Source organism: Aquarana catesbeiana, linkage group LG09 (assembly GCF_042186555.1).
Source record: "Aquarana catesbeiana isolate 2022-GZ linkage group LG09, ASM4218655v1, whole genome shotgun sequence".
Lineage (NCBI taxonomy): Eukaryota > Metazoa > Chordata > Amphibia > Anura > Ranidae > Aquarana > Aquarana catesbeiana.
Window position 1 is genome coordinate 269,580,501 of NC_133332.1, and position 25,169 is coordinate 269,605,669.

The 25,169-nt window shown below is 45.0% G+C and overlaps 1 protein-coding gene across 2 annotated transcripts in view; it reads right to left on the reverse strand.

The window, feature by feature from the left end:
• Window positions 1-25,169, reverse strand: part of PDZD4 (PDZ domain containing 4) — a 438,899-nt gene that overhangs the window by 320,323 nt on the left and 93,407 nt on the right. The gene's annotated exons all lie outside the window — the stretch shown is intronic.

The following is a 25,169-nucleotide window of genomic DNA, read 5'->3' on the forward strand; positions in this document are numbered from 1 at the left end:
TATATATATATATATACACACATATACATATATATATATACATACACACACACAATATAATTTTTTTTTTTTAGCAGAGACCCTACAGAATAAAATAGCGGTTGTTACAATATTTTATGTCACACTGTATAAAAAAAAACTAAACAGTAACGTTAGTCCAATTTGTTTGTATACTGTGAAAGATGATGTTACACAGAGTAAATAGATACCAAACATGTCATGCTTTAATATTGCGCACACTTGTGGAATGGTGACAAACCACGGTACTTAAAAATATCCATAGGCGGTGCTTTAAATATTTTTAACGGTTACAGGTTTACAGTTGCAGAGGAGGTCTTGTGGTAGAATAATTGCTCTTACTGTAATGATTGCGGCGATACCTCACATGTGTGGTCATGCAACACTGTACCCATATAAAACTTGTGACCTTTTTTTCACACAAATAGAGCTTTCTTTTGGTGGTATTTAATCACTAGTGTTTTTTTTATTTTTTATGCTATAAATAAAAAAAGACTGTACATTTTTTGAACAAATGCCTTTTTCTTTGTTTCTGTCATAAAATTTTGCAAATTAGTAATTTTCCTTCATACATTTTGGCCAAAATTTATATTGCTACATAGCTTTGGTAAAAATAACCCAAATTAGCGTATATTATTTGGCCTTTGTGAAAGTTATAGAGTCTACAAACTATGGTGCCAATCACTGAAAATTGATCACATCTGATCAGGCCTTCAGTACATCAGGTGTATCTCATTTCTTGAGACACTTATGCCCCGTACACACGGTCGGATTTTCCGATGGAAAATGTCCGATCGGAGCATGTTGTCGGAAATTCCGACCGTGTGTGGGCTCCATCGGACATTTTCCATCGGATTTTCTGACACACAAAGTTGGAGAGCAGGAGATAAAATTTTCCGACAACAAAATCCGTTGTCGGAAATTCCTATCGTGTGTACACAAATCCGACGGACAAAGTGCCACGCATGCTCAGAATAAATAAAGAGATGAAAGCTATTGGCCACTGCCCCGTTTATAGTCCCGACGTACGTGTTTTACGTCACCGCGTATAGAACGATCAGATTTTCCGACAACTTTGTGTGACCGTGTGTATGCAAGACAAGTTTGAGCCAACATCCGTCTGAAAAAATCCTAGGATTTTGTTGTCGGAATGTCCGAACAAAGTCCGACCGTGTGTACGGGGCATAACAAGTCAGGAAAGTACAAATACCCCCCAAATGACCCCTTTTTAGAAAGTAGACATTCCAAGGTATTAAGTAAGTAGCATGGTGAGTTTAAGTTGTAATTTTTTCCCACAATTCTTTGCAAAATGAAGATTTTTTTTTTTTACAAAATTGTCATATTATCAGGTTATTTCTAACACACAACATATGCATACAACAAATTACACCCCAAAATATATTCTGCTACTCTTCCTGAGTATGGCGATACCACATTTGTGAGACTTTTACACAGCCTGGCCACATACAGAGGCCCAACATTGAAGTAGTACCTTCAGGCGTTCTAGGAGCATAAATTACACATCTCATTTCATTCCTACCTATCATACTTTTGAAGGTCCTTGAGCACCAGGACATTGGAATTACCCACAAAATGACCCCATTTTGGAAAGCAGACACCCCAACGTATATTCTATGGGGGGCTGCAGATAGGTACTCGGGTACTTTGATGGGCTGGAGACAGGTAGTCGGGTACTCTGATGGGCTGCAGATAGGTACTCGGGTAACTTGATGAGCTGCAGACAGGTACTCGGATACTCATATGAACTGTGACAGGTACTCGGGTACTCAGATGGACTGTGACAGGTACTCAGGTGGACTGTTACAGGTACTCAGATGTACTGCAACAGGTACTCACATGAACTGTGACAGGTACTCAGGTGGACTGTGACAGGTACTTTGATGGGTGGTGACAGGTCCTCTTTATTGGGGGTGCAATCATTGTGATTGGTGTACACTCTAAGTGGTAACAAGATGTTACTGCAATCTCCTTCTCACACATGATCGGTGTGTGAGGAGGAGAACATTTAGTGATCAGCTGTGGAAGGATCACAGCCGATCACATGATAAACAGCCGCCGGCCAATGGCTGTTTACCAGCGTCGGTGAAGAGCAGTGTTCCCGGGAAAGTGCCGCGCAAAGTGGGGCGGTACCATCTGTGCTCGGCCGTGACTTCATCACGGCAAATCGCGTGGTAAACAGCCATGCCCAATGGCTGTTCACCCCCCTCGGTGGCGAGCGGTGTCTCCGCGACACGCCGCCACCGAGGGTACAGGGCTGTGCGCACACGATCACGCGCATACCCTGTTTAAATGGACGGACGTCATATGACGCCCGCCCAGAACAAGAGCCGCGCCACCTAGCCGTCATGACGGCCGGCGGGTGGCAAAGGGTAATATATATTGTCATAGTGTCTCCCAGTGTTAGTTCTCCCACAACCCGCTCTAAAGAGCTGACTGGGGCAGACTAACGCTGGTTGAGATCCATTAGGTAATGGAAAACTTCCTGAGGTTGGAGAGGTGAGGATATATCTGCCGGCGAAAGGGCCCCTGTGCGATGCACAGACGTTCGTCTGGGGGGGATGTGTTCGCTCTGCAAAGACATTATCGGTACACTCGTATCAACCCTGTATGCCTGACCAAGATTTGAGGTGCCATGACGTACACCTGCAGATAAGCTCCCATCAGCAGGAAGTTTAGTCATTGGTTGTTGTATAAACTCATATCCTGTGTTGTTACATCCTGTGTTGTCACAGCCTGTGGAGGAAGCGATTGGATGTTGCAGCCAGGGCTTCCTGTTTGTGACTTCTTTTGTGTGTGTAAATAAAAGAGCGAGTGCACTGCTCAGCAGGGAGTCGTGCTGAGATGAGGACATAAGCGTGGTCATGTCTGTTTCATTGGGAATATGCGGGAAATAGAGTGATAGGTAAGATGCATTATTCCACATACCATATTATGCTGAAAGGGTGCTTAATAGCGCAAGATTATAGTAGAATATCCACGACACTAATAGACACACGGAGCTACACACACTGTGCTAATACACTATTGCAGTGGTCATCATCCCTGTCCTCAGGGCCCATTAACAGGCCAGGTTTGCAGGATAACTGAAATACATCACAGGTGATATAATTTGCTGCTCAGTGATTGCAGTATTCTAGTCTGCATCTCCCCAAGGTAATACATAAAACCTGGCCTGTCAGTGGGCCCTGAGGACAGAGTTGATGACCACTGCACAGATGACCTGTCCCCTACCTCCAGAGTTGCCACTCTAGCCGTGAGTCTGTGTTAGTGAGGAAGCAGACTGTAACCCGAGTGTCCTCCGTGATCAGACTGTCCTCACACTTCCTTATGCCGCGGGTCTGAGAAAGGCACCGCCCTACGTCCTACGGACCCACCAATCACTAACCAACGCAGGACACATAATGCCAGAGTGAGAGTATTCACAGCGCAGAGCTCTGCTCTCCAAGGGCAATCCAAAGACCAGCCAGATCTTCTTGCCCGCAATCACATGATTGCTTTGACGTAATGCTTTCCATAGCACCTGTGTGTCCGGCGCCCCTCCCCCCCGCACACACTTAAAGGGACATTTTCTTTTCTTCGATGAGTAGCTTTGGGGGGTGGAGCTCCAATGTCCCCTATGGACAAGCCACCACTGGGTTTAATGTTGAAAATGTAAAGTAGGAACAAAGGCTTTTGTCCCCCGTGCAAGGCCCCCCCCCCCCCCCCCGTCCTTTCTCTCTTTGCTCTAGAGGTCCCTTCCCCACTTTCCCCCTCTCGCTTGACGGTCACTATTTCTCCCCACAAATTGTGCCAAACTCATAAAGACTGGAAAAAAGGAAATACTGTGTTGCTCATAGTAAGCAATCACATGAAGCCGAAAGCTATAACAGCCGGGTGCCCATAGTAGAGATGCCAGCGCCGCCGAGGGAGGACGCGGGGAGAACATGGCTGCGGTAAGTACACCGCTGGACTGTGGGACAGGTAAGTGGCTTTTTATTAAAAGGCAGGAGCTACACTTTTTGTAGCTGCTGACTTTTAATAAACAAATGAATGGAACTCTGCTTTAATTATATTTTCTCAGATCCTCTTGAAAATTGAACCTGATTTAAGTTTTGCCTTCTTCCAGTTTTTATGAACATTGCCCATTGAGGTTGGCTATTGTCCAGGCTAAGGCCTGGTACACACTGTCAGCTGTTTTTTGTTCAGCCCAGTGGGCTGAATGAAAAAAAACCTGACAGATGACTGTACTAGCACACGCAGTGTTAGTACAGCAATTTTCTTTGCTGTGCTATTGTGTTCTGACAGGGGGCAGCCCCTCCACCCCACCAGAATAATCTTAGCCAATGGACTGCCCAGTGTTGCCAACTTACCAGACTGAAATTCACTAACACGACACTCAAAATTTACTGCCATGTTCCAAAAATTACATATTTATAGTTTTAAGTGCAAATTTCATCACTCCTTCCACCCCCAGTCTCCATCACTCCTTTCACCAGTAGCGGCTGATGAAGTTTTAGGATGGGGGGGCGCCAGACCCCGCCCTTTCTTTGGACCCTCCCACATGGTAAAAATGGGCGTGGTTTCACCAAAATAGTGGGTGTGGCTCTAAAGGGGTGTGGTTAGTGTCTGAGATGAATGAGGGATGGAGGGAGTGGGAGGGACAGCAGGCCCAGATCCTACACAACAATAGAAATATGTGTATTCTAGAAAGTTTAACAATCAGCAGATAAAGATACTCCAAACACCTGGTGTTAGCACTTCAATCATCCCGGCACCATGGTTGTTATGTTGTCAGGATGATTGAAGCTCATTATTTCTATTATATTGTAATATAAAATGAAGTCACCTGCCACATCGCCTGCCTCCTTACATCAGGTGCCCCCAGCGGAGTCCCTCCTTACATCAGGTGCCCCAAGGGGAGTCCCTCCTTACATCTGTGTCCCCTTCAGCAGAGTCCCTCCTTACATCTGACAGTTTGATGGAATCGGGAGGTGATGGAGACAGGAGGTGAAGGAAGGAGTGAATGATGGAGATGGGAGGGATGGAGTGGCAACAGGAGGTGAAAGGATTGATGGAGACAGGAGGTGAAAGTATTGATGGAGACAGGAGGTGAAAGGAGTGATGGAGACAGGAGGTGGAAGGCAGTGGCGGCCCGTCTCCCTACTAGCTGGGGAGAGACAGACGCGGCTTGAAGGAGGACCCTGCTGCTCTGCTGATGGGGACACAGATGTAAGGAAGGACTCCGCTGAGAGGGACACGGATGTAAGGATGGGCTCCGCTGACGGGGACACAGATGCAAGAAGGGGCTCCGCTGACGGGGACACAGATGTAAGAAGGGGCTCCACTGACGGGGACACAGATGTAAGGAAGAGCTCCGCTGACTGGGACACAGATGTAAGGAGGGGCTCTGCTGACCGTGACACAGATGTAAGGAGGGACTCCGCTGATGTGGACACAGATGTAAGGAGGGACTCCGCTGGGGGTACCTGATGTAAGGAGATAATTAGACTGCAGATGGACTACAGGAAATAACCAGAGACTGCGGATGGATTACAGGAGAAAATTCACAAACTGCAGGTGGATTACAATAGATCATCAGAGACAGCAGATGGATTACAGGAGATAATCCGAGACTCTGGGTGGACTACAGGAGATAATCAGACTGTAGATGAATTACAGGAGAAATCCACAGACTGGATGGATTACAGGAGATGACCACAGACTGCGAATAGACTACCCCTAACTTAAGGTCCCTACTCCCCTCTTACATCAGTGACTCCCCTGCAGATTCTTTTCAGCGGATGGCAGGGCAGTCTGACTGTGGCATGGAGCAGTTATGGAACGGTTAAATTTTCTGGTGCAGTCCGGGGCAGAGGGAGGGATTGATCCACTTCTCCTCCCGCTCTCTCTCCTTGCAGTACATTTGAAAATTGTGAAAGGCGCCTTTCTGTCATCCCGCAGTGTGCACAGAGTCATCGTGGTCACGTGACTTCCTCAGGGGTAGTCCAGAGACCTGAGGAAGTCACGTGACCATGGTGACACTACTGCACACAGGAAGTGAGGTGAGAACTTTTGTATCCTGCTGTCCACCACAGGAGCGGTTTGTTTTAAACTTAAATGGCCACACACCCTACTAAAGAAAGGGTATCTGGATATACAGTGGAACAGAGGAGGAGGAGGATGCCAGGAGCCCACCGTACATACCCCAGCATATAGGGGAATACAAATGTGACCTAGTAAGAGGAGGTCAAACAGAGGTGAGCGCATTAGTTGAGAAGTGGTGGGGATCACCATCACTTTTCTGATTTCAGATTATCCTAATTATATGGAAGTGCAGTCGCTGTAGATATGAGGGGAAGATCTGAAATGAGGGGAAGCTCTGCTGATTTTATAATCCAATCATGTGGAAGCTAAAATGCTGTTTTTTATTTTCCTTGCATGTCCTCCTCGGATCTACAGCGACTGCACTTCCAAGTGCACTTTCAAGTGTTCTTGCAGTGCAAAGTGGATTTGCCTTTAGTAAATATCCCCATTGTGTTTCACATTATTTGCACAGTTAATTCAGTTAATTGCTGTATTAGAGTATATCTAGGAACCAGTGTTTGATTTTATGAAATCGATATTTATATATGATCCACTTATATTTGTGCATTCACCAATACTATTCACCAAGGAGGAAGGTTTCAGACTTTGTCTGCACTAGCGCTTGGTAATATTATGAACTCACTTATGAATTTCATATACATGTTGCACTTTTAGGTGATTTTTTTTTTTTTTAATTTAAAGCGGAGTTCCACCCATAAAATTTACTTTACCGAAATAAACATCCTAATCCTTCAGCAACATTTGGACATTTTTTTTTTTTTTTTTTTTTTTTTACTCGTTCCTTCTTCACTGTTGCTATGGGGTTTCCTGTATTCTGCCTCTTTATCTCTGCAGTGATTTACGTCATTTCCCTCGGCGCCTCTGCTCGCTAGGGCTCCTGGGAGATGTGTGTCATTCTTTCCCAGAAGTCAGTGGACAGCGCCGAGGACTCTCATTGATGCGATGTGTGCTTGCTGCGCATGCATGAGAATGGGTGGTGCATGCCGGTTGCTCAGCAGCACTGTAAACCCAGAAGTTTATGCTTGTGGGCTTCACCTGCCCACAAGCAAGATGGGAATCCCCAAGCAGAAAGAATATAAGGTAGTTTTTTTAATAAAATACTAACAAAAGCGGCGCTAGTTACCGGCCTAACGAATGCCACATTAGCATAATATGATAGTAACAAATGGATTTAAAAAAAAAAGAAAATCATATATGTGGTTGGAACTCCACTTTAAGTGCGATATTGTGATTACGCCATTTTGTTGCAATTTTTTTTTCACAGTACACATTGGGGGTCATTTACTATAGCGCTGCGAATTAGCGATATTTAGTGCTAATCACACTAGTTAGCACTGAAACGGTATTCACTATAGCGCTGGTAAAAAAAATACTCCCAAAATCAAATTTAATATAGTTCCCTGAAACTAATTGCGCCCAAACCCTTACTCTGCTAAAACCTGGAGTAGTGCACATGGAAATAATGTTTAGAGCATGGTATAATTGATTAAATGGTACTGAAATTTGCGGTATATTGTTTAATGATAATCTGCTTTTAAAAACATTGTAAAAAAAAATATTTTTACACTGAAATCTCTTTAGAAGTCTGAAAAGAGATAAATTCCCCGTCTCTGTACAACTAGGTGCCAACACAACTGAGCATGCTCAGACCTGCAAACAGCTCTCATTTTAGCTCCCATGGCTTTTTTACAAGGCACTATAGTAAATACCAAAATTAGCACTGGGCTAAAATTTTGAGAATGAAAATCAGCACCATTATAGTCCAATGCACGTTTCAGCCATTGATTCTAAATGGTACAATTGTAAAGGCTCTTTCACACGGACGTGTCCATGTACGCAGTGCTGTATTTAGGCCTAGGCCAACAAGGCCCAGGCCTAGGGCGGCACTTTGCGGGGGGGCGGCGAAACAGCCGCCCCCCCCACCCGCCTCCCGTATCCCGCGGCCTTCTCCCGCACAAATGCAGGGTTTGCTGTGGTGTGATGGCGTGCTTGGCCGTGGGGGAAGCTGCTCGCGTCCCCATAAGCGGCCGGTGTCTGGCTGCATGTAATTCGTACGGGCGGGGGCGGAGCCTAAAGCTCCGCCCTCTACCCTCCTCCATTCGGCCCTCTTTTGCTCCGCTCGTCTCCCCAGCCAGGGGCGGGGTCTGTCTGATGACAGGACGAGAAGGAGGAGGAGGAGAGAGAGAGAAGCACGGAGGGGAACCCCCTACCCTCTAGCCAGGACAGCAGGTAAAGTAAAGTACATTTCTATTACTCTTCTATTTAGCACATGCATGGGATCACTTTATTGCAGCTAATCTGTGCTCAATATGGAAATGAATTTACAGATCATGATGCTGCAATAAAGTGATCCTTTGCCTTTCCTACAAACTCATTAAATACTCCACCTTCAGTGAAAGTTCATGTACTGCAAACTTTGCAGTACATGAACTTTCACTAAGATCCCTTTCACACTGGGGTGTTGGCGCCATCGCTGTTAAAACGCCGATATTTTTATCAGCGATCTACCGTCATTTTTGCAGGGGATTTTGGCCGTTAGCAGTGCGCTTTTAACTCCCGCTAGCGGCCGAAAAAAGGGTTAAAACGACCCACAGCGCCGCTTTGCTGGCCGATTTAACCCCTTTTCAGCTGCTAGCGAGGGTTAAAACTGCCCCGCTATCGGCTGAATAGCACCGCTAAAACGACGGTAAAGCTGTGCTAAAAATAGCGCCACTTTACCGATGACGCCCGGGTGCTTTCAGTGTTAAAGGGCTCTAAAGAGGTTAAGGCTGCACTGATTGCCACTGATTAGGCGGCACTCTTAAGCTGCACTGATTTGCTACAGTGATGGCCACTGATAACCTGCACTGATGAGGCTGCATTGACAGGCACTGATGAGGCTGCATTGACGGGTACTGTTGAAGCTGCGCTGATGGGCACTGGTGAGGCTGTGCTGATGTGTACTGGCGAGACTGCCCTGATGGGCACTGGTGAGGCTGCATTGATGGGCACCGGTGAGGCTGCGCTGATGGGCACCAGTGAGACTGCATTGGTGGGCATCGGTGAGGCTGCATTGATGGGCACTGGTGAGGCTGCATTGATGGGCACCAGTGAGGCTGCATTGATGGGCACCGGTGAGGCTGCATTGATGGGCACCGGTGAGGCTGCATTGATGGGCACCGGTGAGGCTGCATTGATGGGCACCGGTGAGGCTGCATTGATGGGCACCGGTGAGGCTGCATTGATGGGCACTGATGAGGCTGCATTGAAGGGCAGTGATGAGGCTACACTTGGTACCCACTTTTAATGTAGAGAGAGGAAGAGGTGGAGCTCTAAGATGAAAAGATGGAGCCTAAAATGGAAAGGTATGTGGTTTACGGATGACAGGGCGGGACTTAAACTCAAAGGGGTGTGACCTTGATAAGAAGGGGCGGGTCATATTTAAATTAGGGGTGCATGGGTTTAGTCAGGCCTAGGGCAGCACAAAACTTAAATACACCACTGCATGTACGGAGCCTGCTCTGCTCAGCGGGGGGATCGCTCCGTTGATCCCCGCTGAGCAGGCAGATGACAGGTCCGTCGCTGCACACTGTGCAGCGACGGACCTGTCAGAGCGCCGCTCTCCCCTATGGGGGAACAGATGAAGACAAACTGTAGAGTCCGTCACCCGATCCGATGACGGATGGAAAAGTAGATTTTTCCTCCGTCACACTTTTTCGGATCGGAGTGGGTCGGATGTCAGCGGACATGTCACCGCTGACATCCGACGCTCCATAGAGGTTTATGGAGCATCCGTTCAGGTCCGCCTAAAAAAAACTGACAGGCGGACCTGAACGGATCGTCCATGTGAAAGAGGCCTAACTTCCTCAAATAAATACTTTTAATGTTGAGGTGAAATGTATCTTTCTCTGAAATAATGTTCCTTGCAACAATGTTGCTGCTTCTACTTATTTTTGTTTTTCTCATCTATTTTGTTTTTAAGAATGCTAGAATGTGGAATGTTTTGATAAAATATTTTTCTCTGTCACTTTCACTTGTTACTCTCCATCTCACAAAAATCTTTACCCAAACTCACACAGGTGTCTTTACAAACCACAAACAATAACACTGCTGATGCAAATTTAAAATGGGTCACAATTTTGTGTGTTTTTTATTACTTCCAAATTATCATAATTTGAGCCCAAAAATGTAATATCAGATATCAAAATGTAATTCCCAAAAATTACTGGGTAAAATCACTATTCTACACTCACCCACCAAATATCACAGAATAAATCAAGAAGAATGACTCTTGAGTAATGTAATACCACCACCTATATGTTCAAAGAGATGCAGTATATGTGTAAGGTTCAAGGCTCTGTGTCTTAGAAGTTAGAACCTCTGCTCAGCATCTCTGAGGGTCTGGGTTCAAATCCCAAGCATGCCGCTTCATGTAGAGAAGTTGTCTCATCTCCCTATGTCGTTAAACATAACTCCTGACTCAGGTCCTAAAACTATATCTAAATGTAGTATTATGTGTAGGAGGGTTCCACCACCATTGTAAATCTTGCCAGTTACACTATCTAGCCAAAAGTATTGGCACACCTGCCTTTACACACACATGAACTTTAATGGCAGCCCAGTCTTGAGCCTCGTACACACGGTCTGATTGTTGGACGACCGAGCGTTTGATCAAACGGGCCAATGCAGGATTTTGTCTAGCATACTAACTATCCGCAAATTGTCATTTGACAAACACAGAGTGACGAACTATGAGAGTATAAAGAGGAAGTTAATTTCTCAAGCGCCACCCTTTGGGCCCCTTCTGCTAATTTCATGTTTGTAGAAGTTTGTCGAGCATTGATTCACGATTTTCAGATCGTACAAAACAAATGCCTTTTAAAATACATTTGGCATAACTACGTGCAAAGCAGCTTCATTATTATCTCATTAAAGAAGATGAGAATTTTTACATTTCATCAATAGCTGTGTCACGAATGTTAATTCTAGGATTACGAATGGTAGTTTACAAGACCAAACACTTCCCAGTTGTTCCTTGATTCCGAGCATGCATGTTTGTACTTTCGACTTTTGTGTGACTGATTTGTGTACTGACCATCCGAAAATCAGACGTGGAGCCGTAGTTCGCCAAAAATTTACTAGCCTGTCATCCAACATTTGTTGTACGAAAATTGGAAAAAAAATTGTCGAAAGGAGCGTAGGAACGATAAGAATTTCGGACAACAGCCTGTCAAATGACAATCCCCTTCTGATTTTCGCATTGTGTGTACAAAGCTTAAGTCTGTAGGGTTAAAATTGATTGATTTGATTTGGCCCACCCTTTACGGCTATAACAGCTTCTGAGAAGGCTGTCCACAAGGTTTGCTGTGTCTATAGGAATGTTTGACCATTCTTCCAGAAGCGCATTTGTGAGGCCAGGCACTGATGTTGGATGAGAAGGCCTGGCTCGCAGTCTCTGCTCTAATTCAGCCAAAAGGTGTTCTATCAGGTTGAGGTCAGGACTCTGTGCAGGCCAGTCAAGTTCCTCCACCCCAAACTCCCTCATCCATGTCTTTATGGACCTTGCTTTGTGCACTGGTGTGCAGTCATGTTGAAACAGGAAGGGGCCACAAAGTTGGGAGCATGAAATTGTCCAAAATGTCGTGGTATGCTGATGCCTTAAGAGTTCCCTTCACTGGAACTAAGAGGCCAAGCCCAACCCCTGAAAATCAACCCCGCATCATAATCCCCCCTCCACCAAATGATTTGGACCAGTGCACAAAGCAAGGTCCATAAAGACATGAATGCGTTTGGGGTGGAGGAACTTGACTGGCCTGCACAGAGTCCTGACCTCAACACAACAGAGCACTTTGGGGATGAATTGGAGTTGAGATGTAAGCCAAGCCTTCTCATGACTGACCTCACAAATGCACTTCTAAAAGACTGGTCAAACATTCCCTTAGACACACTCCTAAACCTTGTGGACAGACTTCCTAGAAGAGTTGAAGCTGTTATAGCTGCAAAGGGTGGGCCAAATCAATTTTGAACCCTATGGCCTAAGACTGTGGATGCCATTACAGTTCATCTGCATATAAAGGCAGGCCTCCCAATACTTAGGCCAATATATTGTATATTGCTTGTGACACTGAGCATGGCTATGGACTTAGGGTTGGTTCACACCACAGAGATGCAGAATACATGTGTGAGGCTGCCCACTGGCTAAGTGGGTAGCAATTCCATCTAGAAGCACTGGGGTTGCTGGTTCAATTTCCCAACATGCTAATGCTTGTGTTGAAGATTATATGTTCTCCCCGTTTGGGTTTCTCACCACAATCCAAAGACATGCTGGCATTTTTTTTGTCTCCTGGTACATATGCTTAGAAAACTATTGCTTTGTTTATGTGCATGCAAATGGACTTAGATCTTTGGCCTGTAGTTGGAGATTTGATGCACATAGCCAAGGGCTAACACAGTTGCAAATAGTATTATGTGTTCCTGCTCATCAGGTGCAATCACTAGACATACAGTAGCTCACAAAAGTGAGTACACCGCTCACATTTTTGTAAATATTTTATTATATCTTTTCATGTCACAACACTGCAGAAATTACACTTTGTTACAATATAAAGTAGTGTGTACAGCTTGTATAACAGTGTAAATGTACTGTCCCCTCAAAATAAATCAACACACAGCCATTAATGTCTAAACCGCTGGCAACAAAAGTGAGTACACCCCTAAGTGAAAATGTCTCAATTGGGTCCAATTAGCCATTTTTCCTCCCCGGTGTCATGTGACTCGTTAGTGTTACAAGGTCTCAGGTGTGAATGGGGAGCAGGTGTGTTAAATCTGGTGTTATCGCTCTCACTCTCTCATACTGGTCACTGGAAGTTCAACATGGCACCTCATGGCAAACAACTCTCTGAGGATCTGAATTGTTGCTCTACATAAAAATGGCCTAGGCTATAAGAAGATTGCCAAGACCCTGAAACTGAGCTGCAGCACGGTGGCCAGGACCATACAGCGGTTTAACAGGACATGTTCCACTCAGAGCAGGCCTCGCCATGGTCAACCAAAGAAGTTGAGTGCACATGCTCAGCATCATATCCAGAGGTTGTCTTTGGGAAATAGACGTATGAGTGCTGCCAGCATTGCTGCAGAGGTTGAAGGGGTAGGGGGTCAGCCTGTCAGTGCTCAGACCATGCTCCACACAGTGCATCAAATTGGTCTGCATGGCTGTCGTCCCAGAAGGAAGCCTCTTCTAAAGATGATGCACAAGCAAGCCTGCAAACCGTTTGCTGAAGACAAGCAGACTGAGGACATGGATTACTGCAACCATGTCCTGTGGTCTGATGAGACCAAGATAAACTTATTTGGTTCAGATGGTGTGGCAGCAACCAGGTGAGGAGTACAAAGACACATGTGTCTTGCCTACAGTCAAGCATGGTGGTGGGAGTGTCATGGTCTGGGGCTGCATGAGTGCTGCTGGCACTGGGGAGCTACAGTTCATTGAGGGAACCATGAATGCCAACATGTACTGTGACATACTGAAGCAGAACATGATCCCCTCACTTCAGAGACTGGGCAGCAGGGCTGTATGCCAACATAATGACCCCAAACACACCCCAAGATGACCACTGCCTTGCTAAAGAAGCTGAGGGTAAATGTGATAGACTGGCCAAGCTTGTTTCCAGACCTAAACCCTATTGAGCATCTGTGGGGCATCCTCAAACAAAAGGTGGAGGAGCGCAAGCTTTCTAACATCCACCAGCTCCGTGATGTCATCATGGAGAAGTGGAAGAGGACTCCAGTGGCAACCTGTGAAGCTCTGGTGATCGCCATGTCCAAGATGGTAGGCAGTGCTGGAAAATAATGGTGGCCACACAAAATATTGATACTTTGGCCCAATTTGGACCTTTTCATGCAGTTGTGTATTCACTTTTGTTGCCAGTGGTTTAGACATTAATGGCTGTGTGTTGAGTTATTTTGAGGGGACAGCAAATTTAAACTGTTATACAAGCTGTACACTCATTACTTTACATTGTAGCAAAGTGTAATTTCTTCAGTATTGTCACATGAAAAGATATAAAAATATTTACAAAAATGTGAGGGGTGTACTCACTTTTGTGAGATACTGTACATGAAGAGACAGATTGAAAGATACTGGTAGGCGAGTACTTCTATTGAGCGTGTGTCAATGTGCTAACAATACAACCAGGTTTTTTTTGCTGTGATTTGTGGGGGGAGAAGGAATGATATGGTGTATATTGAAAAACACCTAACTAGGGCTGTTTGCTGGTTTGGGAGCATCTGCTGACCTTCTACTCTTTGATCTCATTGCTTAATTGTGTACACAGAAATGCAGCTTCCAGCAGAACATACTCCCCAATGTATGCGTGTGGATTGTGGGGTGGTGGTGGGTGTTATAGTTTGAATAAGTTCTTTTTGATTATTATGTTGGAATGCTTTGTAAGAATAATGACTCTGTTAAGTACGTTTCTACAATCTTGCAGATAAAAATGTGATGTGTTACCCGTTATACACTGAAAGTAAAGCTGTAAGGTTTAGACAAACTTTAGATTGTATGATGCTATGACCAGGGCCCTTAAAACCCAATTGCTAACTGTTTTGGTAAATGTAGCACCATATATGCTATAGAATATTTATTTGTGTATGCTAGTAAATATACATAATTTTGTTTCTTATTGAGCTTGTTTGTTGTTCTCTTTTTTCTTTGTTTCTTTTAATTTGTTTTGGGGGTGGTGGTTTTGGGGAAGTGCAATATCTTACTTATACCCATAGAAATTATAAGATATAATTGTGCACCAAAAAAAAACTAATCTCCTCAGCACACCTGCAAGTAAATGATAAAGGTGTTTAGGTGGAGTCTTTGTATATAACAGCTGTGGAGAATTGCAGGTAATGAATTCAGCTGGTGGATAGGCAGTGTTGTATGTGTCAGCCCTGGTTCACATTGGTGCAATTTGACATGTCAAATATCAATAGAGATAGGCATTTTAAATGTAAGGAGCCATTTGGCCACTTTTATTATTTGTTTTTATTCAATAAACGGTATTATACTATGGAAGTTTTTTGCTCTCTCTATATATCCTGCCTGTACCCATGAGGAGGAAGGTTCCTACCACCACCAGTCCTACATACGTGAGCAGGCACAATCCTGCACAAGCACTACTTGACTATCTTTTTAAGGAAAGAGGTCAAATAGATCTGGTAAGCAGATCACTTATCCATTCACTTTGGGTATCGAAATGTTAGATTTATGGTGGAGGACTATCTGTCGGAAGACATCACTATATTTGGAAGATTCGTTTTTCTGCTGTTTTGTGGATTTTTATGAATGACTTTTCACTGATTCACATAATTTTTATATGGATGGACTCTATTAATTTGGACATTTATGTCCAGCTGGACTATTTTGTTACTGCACATTTTTATATTAAATGACTGTATACAGTTAAGAATTTTTCACTACACTGATTGGTCTAGCTACCTACTAGCCAACCATTCTAGCGCCCCCTATCCCCACTTTCTTTTTCAGAATTGTAAGGAGTACCTCACTTCTTTTAGGGGTGTAGCAGTTTTTTATTTTTACCAATTTTAGTTTTTGTATAGTTTGGCGCAGTTTTATTTATATTCACATGTCAAATCGCATGCCAAATCAACAGCAATTGCACCGTCCTTATCGGTGCAGTGCTGCAATTTCCAAAAGTAGTTTCTGCACGGAGGTCTCTGAAATTCCCCCCGCAGTCGGGACTAACACACGGGAATGAAATTGTATGAGTTCAGCTGAACTCGCACGATTTCCTCGCTCTGTCAGTGTGAACCAGGGCTCAAACTGGGCCTTTGTAATTCACCTGCTGCAATCTCAGGGACACCATTTCTTATCAAACTCCCTTAAGTTTGCCTTCAAATATCGTTATACAGTATATAGAAATACAGATTTGCATATCTGCAAATAAAAACGAAAATAAAAAATACTAATCTTGGTTGCGATCAAATATTCGCAGCTGCAATCAAAAGAGCGTGATTTCACCTTCTGACCTAGAAAGGAGTCATTGCATTCACCTGGAAGTGCTTGTGCTGGTCAGGATCTCCATCTAGGTGGACATAGTGAGGTCCCTCTTTAGCAAATAGGAGGTGCTGCTCATTTACCGGGTAAGTGTAGGATATGTACTTGTGCTTACTCAATGTGGGGGTGGATGTGGTAGTTAGATTTGGTGTGGGTGGGGTTCATTGATTTGTTTGGCATCACCACACATTTTCTTCCGGCCCATGTGCACACATCACTTCCTGCATTTGTTCTGCTGATGTAAATCAGTAAGGACTATGCAAATATAAATGAGAGCTCCTTTTTATTAAAAAAAAAAAAAAAAAATAGACATAGATCTAGATATATATGGCTTGTTTCACACTTGGGTGACTTTTCCAATAATTTGGACCTCAGATGTATGACAAGTTGTAGCCCATGATTCTCAATGATAACCAGTCATATCTGTGCTACTTCAAGTCGCACCAACTTCAAAAGTAGTCTCTGTACTACTTTGGTGTGACTTTCATGCAACTTGAGGTACATAGGTCGCTATATTACACAGGCATTCCCAGAAGTTGGGGCCAAGTTGCAGCGGCAAAGTGGCAGCAAAATAGTGTAAGAAAAAATCATCACCCCAGATGATGTCCCATAGGACGAAACACATCGGGAAGGATTGTTGATGCCACTGTTACTGCCATTTTTTATTCCAAGCGCTTTTATATTGTCATAAATGTGAGTGTTATTCTTTCATTTAAAAAATATGCTGCAAGTTATTTTACGGAATCACGCTATGTGCCCTCCTGTTTTCTTCTTCCTTTTGCAACATTGATCTGTATCCGTTTGGGCTCATTAACCCTTAAACATCATTGGAAGTTCTTTTACTGGTTCCCTGGAATTTGTGTCTTTTGAGATAGCTTCCTTCCAGGTCTATTACCATTCAAGTCTGATTGATTGGGTTCAATCCTTCCGGTAAGCCTTTAAGAATTAATGGTGTCGGATCTTCTATCAATTTTCTTCACCAAAGTCACATTATTAGATAGCATATATTATTTTACTTTCTGGATCACTATTATCAATTTTTTGGACAATTAATAATAAGACTGTGATTGATATCCTTCTTGTCATCAAGGACATTTCTAATGTAGTGAATTGTTATTCCCTGTTCATTTATTTTCACTAATATATCACAGTTTAGCACTGTTTTATATTTCACATGATTTATCAGATTTGCACAATTAATGTATGTGTATATTATATTCATTACCATTTTCAGTAGGAATCTGAGATTTTTCAATTTTTAGCGCTGCACTTTTTCACTTTATACAGCAAAATAGTGTGACTTTCAGGTCGCAGTGGTGTGAATAAGATTAATGGATAACACCTTTGAATTTGGTACTATTGTCACTAGTACCTTGGTTTGACTTTTATGCGATTTGAGGTACATACGCCACAAAATTACACAGGCATTGCTTCAAGTCACGGCAAAGCTGGGGCCTAATTCAAAAGGGTTATCAATTAATCTCATTAGATTACTTTCACACTTGGGTGACTTTTCATGCAGCTTTGGATCTCAGAGTTGCATGAAAAGTTGCCCCCCATGATTTCCATTCATATCTATGCAACTTCAGCCATGTTCACATAACTCTGAATTGACATTCCAAATTGGAGCCAAATCTGCGCCTACTGACAGCAATGGAACTGTCCGAATTGATGTGACACCGCACAGATTCCCAAAAGTAGTTCCTGCCCTACTTTGGGCGACTTCAGGGGGCAATTTCTTACCTCCCAACTTTTTAAGATGGGTATAAGGGACACCTAGTAGCAAAACTATGTAGGCATAGAACACACCCCCTAAAATACCTCCTTAAAGGAGAATTAAAAAAAAAAAAAAAAAAATTAGATAAACCCCCAAGTGCCTTTTTTTTACCAATAATATTCCTTTAGATTGGTTTTGGAAATTTACATACAAAGCAATTTAGAAATTAGATGAAAGGTTTAGCGCTGGGAAATACTTTTTGAAAGATAAAAAGTGTATTTTATATACAACTATATAGATCAGAACAAAATGAGGGACAAATGAGGAGGAAAGAGGGACCGAGGGACTTTGACAGTTGGGACCTATGCAATTTCAATAGACATCTGTGCAAGAATGTGCAATGATGTCTCTGAAAGTCGGGCTGAGGCCCCTTTCACACTTGTGCGACTTTTCCTGTGACTTTGGACATCAGAATCGCATGACAAGTCATACCCCATGATTTTCAATGAGTACCATTCATGTCTGTGCAACTTCAAGTCACACCGACTTCAAAGTAGTCCCTGTACTACTTTGATACGAGTTGAGGTCCACAGACCTCAAGTTTACACAGGCATTCCCTGGAATTGCGGCAAAATTGCTGACACAAAATCGCGGGAAAATTGCGCGACTTTCCCTGCAACGCCTGTGTTCATAGACCTCAAGATTACACAGGCATTGCTTAAAGTTGCATAAAAATCGCATGACTTTCAGGTCACACAAGTGTGAACGGGGCCTATGTCACTGTGCTGAGTACCATTATACCTAGAATATAAAGTAGTCCCACCATAAAACACTAGTAAACATATGTTCTCAGTATAATTGTGCTCAAATGGCTGAAAATCACACAGATGGTATCACCTACTGAAAGTTTGCATTGTACTCGGCAGTATATGCTGAAAAGAGGCGAACGCCTATTAGCCAATGGCACATCAGCATGAGCATGGTTGTTACTATAATATTAATGTTTGAAATGCAAAACATTATTGTATAGACGCAAACATTAGTAAATGTATTTTCTATGTAGGTATGTGCTCAGCTCTGTAGCATAGTGGTATGCCCTGCTACCTTCAAGCCATGAGTTCAAATCCCACTGACAGTATCACCTCCTGAAAAGATGCATTGTACTCAGCAGCATAGTTAGCCAATGCACATCAGTTTGGTTTATTCCATATTTTAACTCTTCAAATGCATGCAATGGTATGTACTTATTCAATAATATTATGATGTGGAATTACAAAAATCAAGGAACAAAAACGTCATAGGGTTCCCCCCCAGTGCATACCAGGTCCTTCGGGTCTGGTATGGCTTTTAAGGGGAACCCCACACCAAAATAAACAAACAAAAAAAAAAACGTGGGGCCCATATTGATGGGGACAAGGGTCTCTTCTTGACAACCCTGGCCGGTGGTTGTCGGTCTGGGGGCAGGGGGTTTATCAGAATCTGGAAGTTCCCTTTAACAAAGGGGCCCCCAGATCCTGCCCCCCCCCATGTGAATGGGTATGGGGTACATCGTACCCCTACCCGTTAACCAAAAAAAAGCAGTGAAATGTAAAAAAAAAAAAAAAAAAAAAATAGCCGGTTTTTGACAAGTCCTTTATTGTAAAATATCTCCAAGCTCTCTTCTTCCCTGAGCAGTCTTCTCCTGCCGCTGTCTCTCCCACCGCCATCTTCTCCCCGAGCTGTCTTCTCCCAGAGCCATCGTCTTCTCCATCTGCTGTGTTCTTCTGCACCACCGGTTACCCGATAATAAAAAAAAGAAAAGCCGCTCTTCTGTGGCGGTCTTTCTCCGCTGTGTTGTCGTCCGTTGTGTGGCGTCTCTTACATAGCAATGGGTTGAGCTCTCCGGGTGACATCATCGGACGGCCACAGAAGACCGCAACAGAAGAGCGGCTTTTTTTTTATTAGCGGGTAACGGGCTGCGCTGAAGAACACAACAACGGGAGAAGATGGCGGTGGCACGAGAGATGGCTCGGGGAGAAGAAACAAACACGAGTAAATGTATTTTCTATGTATGATTTCCTAAGCCCAAAAGGCTAGTGGTCAGCGCTTCTACCTTGAAAAACTCAGGCTTTGAAGGACTGTGGGTTCAAATCCCACAGAGAGATACTAAAAGATTGCATTGGTGAAAATAGGCGAATGACTATTAGCCAAAGTAGCATATGCTGAAAAATTAAAGTTACGTACCGGTAACGTCTTTTCCAGTAGTCTTTCAGGACAGCCACCATGAGAGATAGTCTCCTCCTCTTCCTCTAGGAAACACTGCGCCAGCCCATAAATTCTTACTTCACCCCTGCCAGACCTCAGTATATTCCAAGATTACCTTCGGTCAGCTGGGGAGACACAAGAACACATTAATAACATACTATTCCATATCATTATCATGCTGCGTTCTAGTCTTTTATAAGACACCCCAAAATTTCGGATGGGTAACTAGGGCTGTCCTGAAAGACTACTGGAAAAGACGTTACCGGTACGTAACTTTAATTTTCCCCCTTCGTCTTTCAGGACAGCCACCATGAGAGGATGAACGAGCACTTACCAGTTAGGGTGGGACTACAGCTTGCAATACCTTTCGCCCAAAGGCTTACTCACTAGCCGACACCAGGTCCACTCTGTAGTGCTTTACGAAAGTGGCATAGCTGGACCATGTTGCAGCCCTGCATATTTGCTCTGGCGTTGCTCCAGCCTTTTCTGCCTGAGAAGCTGCCATAGCTCTGGTAGAGTGTGCCCTTATACCCATTGGGATTTCTTTCCCTGCTAATGTATAGGCCTGGCCAATGGTTACTCTGAGCCATCTGGCAAAAGTGCGTCGAAACGCTTTGCATCCTTTTCTGGCCCCAGAAAACAAAACAAATAAAGAGTCTGACTTTCTAAACCTCTTGGTCAGCTCTAGGTACTGAAGGATACATCTCCTTACGTCCAAAGAATGAAATTTTAATTCCCTTTCCCCCGAGGGGTTGGGACAAAATGAGGGTAGAACTACCTCCTGGCTTCTGTGGAAACCAGAAGCCACCTTAGGTAAAAATGCTGGATCAGTCTTGAAGATGATCCGATCTGGGAAAATAACGCAAAAAGGAGGTCTAACCGATAAGGCCTCAATCTCACTGACTCTCCTGGCAGTTGTCACTGCTACCAAAAAAACTGTTTTTAACGCAAGATCCTTTAGTAGACATTCTTCTAAAGGTTCAAAGGGGGTTCCCGTCAGGCCCTGTAAAACTAACGATAGGTCCCACTTGGGAAAGGGAGGGCCTTGAACCGGTCTTTGTCTAGACAGAGCCCTAAAGAATCTGACCACCCAAGGATTGGTGGCCAGATGCTTTTCTAAATAAGCACTGAGTGCTGACACCTGACCTTTAAGGGTACTTATGGATAAACCCCTATCTGCCCCGCACTGAAGGAATTCCAACACAGCTGTGGGACTGTGTACCGCAAAGGAGCCTTCTGCACACCATTCATTGAAACGTACCCAGACCTTTTTATAAATCTGGCGTGTTTCCTTTTTCCTGCTGTTGAGGAGGGTGGAAATTAATTTCTCAGAAAAACCCCTAGCTCTTAGCATACCCTCCTCAGTAGCCAGGCCGCTTACTGCCATTGGTGAACCTGTGGACAGAGGACTGGGCCCTGTGAGAGGAGATCCTCTTGAGGTGGCAGGAATAAGGGAGGTTCGACCGCTAGCTGCTTGAGTACTGAGAACCAAGCCCTCTTTGGCCAATGTGGTGCTACTAGAATCAGGGACGTGTTTTCCATCTGGAACTTCCTGAGAACTGCCGGTAATAACGCTGGGGGCGGGAAGGCATAGCAGATTCTGAAATGCCAGTTCTGGATCAACGCGTCGACCCCTCGCGCTCCCTCCCCTCTGTTTAGGGAGAAAAAACAAGGGGCTTTCGCGTTGCTTCTTGACGCGAACAGATCTACTTCTGGAGGACCCCATTTCTCTGAAATGAGATTGAAAACCTCCTGGTTGAGGATCCAATCGCCCTCTCTCAGTTTGGTTCGGCTGAGAAAATCTGCTATCACATTCTTTTCTCCTCTCAGGAAGACTGCTGAGAGTGAGAGAGTGTGAGTCTCAGCCCAGTTCAGAATGTCTGATGCTAAGGCCAACAGGACTCCGCTTCTCGTGCCGCCCTGTTTGTTTACATAGGCCACGGCGGACGAGTTGTCCGACCGCACCTGAACATGGTGGCCCTGTAGCTCCTCTTTGAAGAACCTGAGTGCTAGCCCGATTGCCCTCAGCTCCTTCCAATTGGACGACCTTCTTAGTTAGTCGCCCTCCCAGGTGCCCTGTGCTAAAAGGGAACCCAGATGCGCCCCCCAACCTTTGCCGCTTGCGTCTGTGGTTACCACCTGAGAAACTGGGATGAACCACAGACGACCCTGCGACAAGTTTGAGACCCTCCACCACCACCAGAGGGATCTCTTTACTTGGGGTGGAACCTGTACCAAGGTGTCCAGATCTTTCTGACTGTGATCCCACACCCTTAGGACAAAGGACTGTAAGGGACGAAAGCGCAGACCTGCCCATTGCACTGCTGGGAGGGTAGCGGTTAATAGTCCCAGGGCCGACATCAGAACTCTTATGGAGACCTGACTGCTGCACTGGAGAACAGCCACTGCCCTGTCCAGTTTTTGTACTTTTTCTGCTGGAAGAAACACTCTCAGTAGCACTGAGTCCAACAGATAGCCCAAGTACGTAATGCGCTGAGAGGGAATCAAACTGGATTTCTCCAAGTTCATTAGCCACCCTAGACCTGTAAGAACCCTCTTTGTTAGTTCTAGATCTCTGACTAACTGCAGTGGACACGCTGCAAATAGGAGCAGGTCGTCCAGGTATGCTATCACTGATATTCCCTGGAGCCGAAGAAAGGCCATCACCTCCGCCAAGACCTTGGTGAAAATGCGGGGCGAGGAGGATAGCCCGAAAGGCAGCACCTGAAACTGTAGATGTACCGTTGTTCCACCTACATCTAACGCTAGCCGAAGAAACCTCTGTGAGGCTTCTGTTATAGGAACGTGTAGATACGCGTCCCTTAGGTCCAGAGATACCATAAAGCAGTTGCGGGGCAACAGGGCTCTGACTGTGAAAATTGTTTCCATACGGAATCTCCTGTACGTCACTGACCTGTTCATGGGCTTTAAATTCAGAATCAGTCTGAATTTCCCTGTGGGTTTCTTCACTACGAAGATGTGTGAATAGAAACCCTCTCCCTCCTTGGCCTTGGAACTCTGAGAACCACATTTTGATCTACCAGATCTCTTAATGCTTCCAACAGAGCCTCGGCTTTTGCCGTACACCTGGGTAGGTGCGTGACAAGAAATCTCCGTGGAGGAGGATTTGTGAATTCGATATGGTACCCCCTTCTTATAATCCCTAGGATAAAGCGATTGGGGGATATTGCCTCCCACTGTGGGAGGAAGGCCCCCAGTCTTCCCCCCACCCTGGTTGGGGAGTCATTGGCTTTTACGGGGCTGTTCAGGAGGGCGAAAAATCGCCCCTCCCCTGCCCTTGCCTTTCTGACCCCAAAACTTCTTTTGCCCTTCCGGCTTTGGAGTTTCTTTACGCTTTTGCGGACGAAACCCCTTCTTTGTATGTGTAGGGGTTTTCCGCTTAACTGGGAAGGATTTCTTCCTGTCTGTTGTGCGGTCCAAGACGGTCTCTAACCCTGGGCCGAAGAGAAGGTCTCCCGTTAACGGTATGCTGCACAACTTGACCTTAGAGGCGCTATCCCCCCGGCCAAGTTTTTAGCCAGAGGGCTCTCCTGGCCGAATTGGCCAGAGCCGCTGATCTGGCCGACATACGGACTGATTCTGCCGAGGCATCAGCTATGTAGGCGATACCCCGCAGAATCGTAGGGAAAGAAGATAGAATGGTTTCTTTTGCCGTTCCAGCTTCAATATGCTCTTGAATCTTAGAGAGCCAGTGCTCCAGATTGCGAGCCACTACTGTGACAGCCAACTCGGGTTTTAAGTTACCAATTGTTGAATCCCAAGTCTTTTTGAGGAGAGTGTCTATTCTCTTATCCATGACATCCACCAGGGCCCCCATGTCCTCAAAAGCCAGGTCTGTGTGTCTGGAAACCTGGGAGAAGGCAGCATCTAACTCGGGATTTTTATTCCAGATATATGTAGAATCATCCGAGAATGGAAATCTCCTCTTTAAGGATCTAGAAAAAAAGGGTTTCCTTTCGGGATCCTGCCACTCTTTTTTAATAGTTTCAACCAGTACCTCATGTACTGGAAAAACTTTCCTCCTTTTGTTCCCCCAAGCCCTTGTACATTTGGTCATGAAGAGTCAGGGGTTTCCTGTTTTCCTGAATACCGATTGTTGTATAAATAGCCCCTAAGAGGTCCTCTACCTCTTCCAGGGATAATTTATATCTGGAGGATTTCCTGGACTCCCCGTCCTGGTCCTCCCCCTCTGAACCATCCCGGGAATCAGAGGAGGAACTGTCTGGTTGTCTTTGTTCCACTCCGGAGGGCCCTGGAGCTTCCTCTGCCCTAACTGAAGTTGCAGGTTGGGCAGGAGCAGAGCCCTGAGCCTGAGGCGGGGTTGTATCCTGGGGAGCTGGACTAATGGGAGTCTGAAACCTTTCAAATAAGGCTTTAAATGAAGAGAAGGTGGACGAAAGCTCCTTAACCGGGGCTGCAAGTCCTGACTCCTGTTCAGAGTCCCTCTCCTTAACAAGGGAGTCTATGCACTCCCTACACAAGACCTTTGTCCATGCTTCCCCTAATGTGTCCCTGCAAGAGGCACACCTCTTCTTAGAGCTATGTGTAGACCTAGACTTCTCTGTAGCTTTCTGAAATACATGAAAAGAAAAAACAAGCATTTTGTCACTTTTTTTTTTTTTTTTTTTTTTAAAACAAGGATACAACCCTGGGAGTGCACTAGACCCTCTTTAATATGTGGGGATCTGAGCCTCCCTCCCCCTGACCACCCGGGGTGTCTGCCCCCCCATGACAGGAACTATACATGGAGGAACAATCCTAGAGAAAGAGTACTCTTCCCCAGGGCACTCTTACCTTAGGAAGGCTGGAGGTAGTGTCCGTTGGCTGAGCATCTGCTTCTGACATGACTTGCAGGTGGTTGCTACTACCGAGTCCCATGCTGCCTGTGCGCGTCCCAGACTCGTCTCCAGCCTGTGCCTGGCATACCTATCAGCGCCGCGACCCGGAACCGGAAGCCGCGGGTCAAAGGCAAGCATTCGCCCTTCCGCCGGAAATGACGTCGCCCGTCGTCCGGCCCGC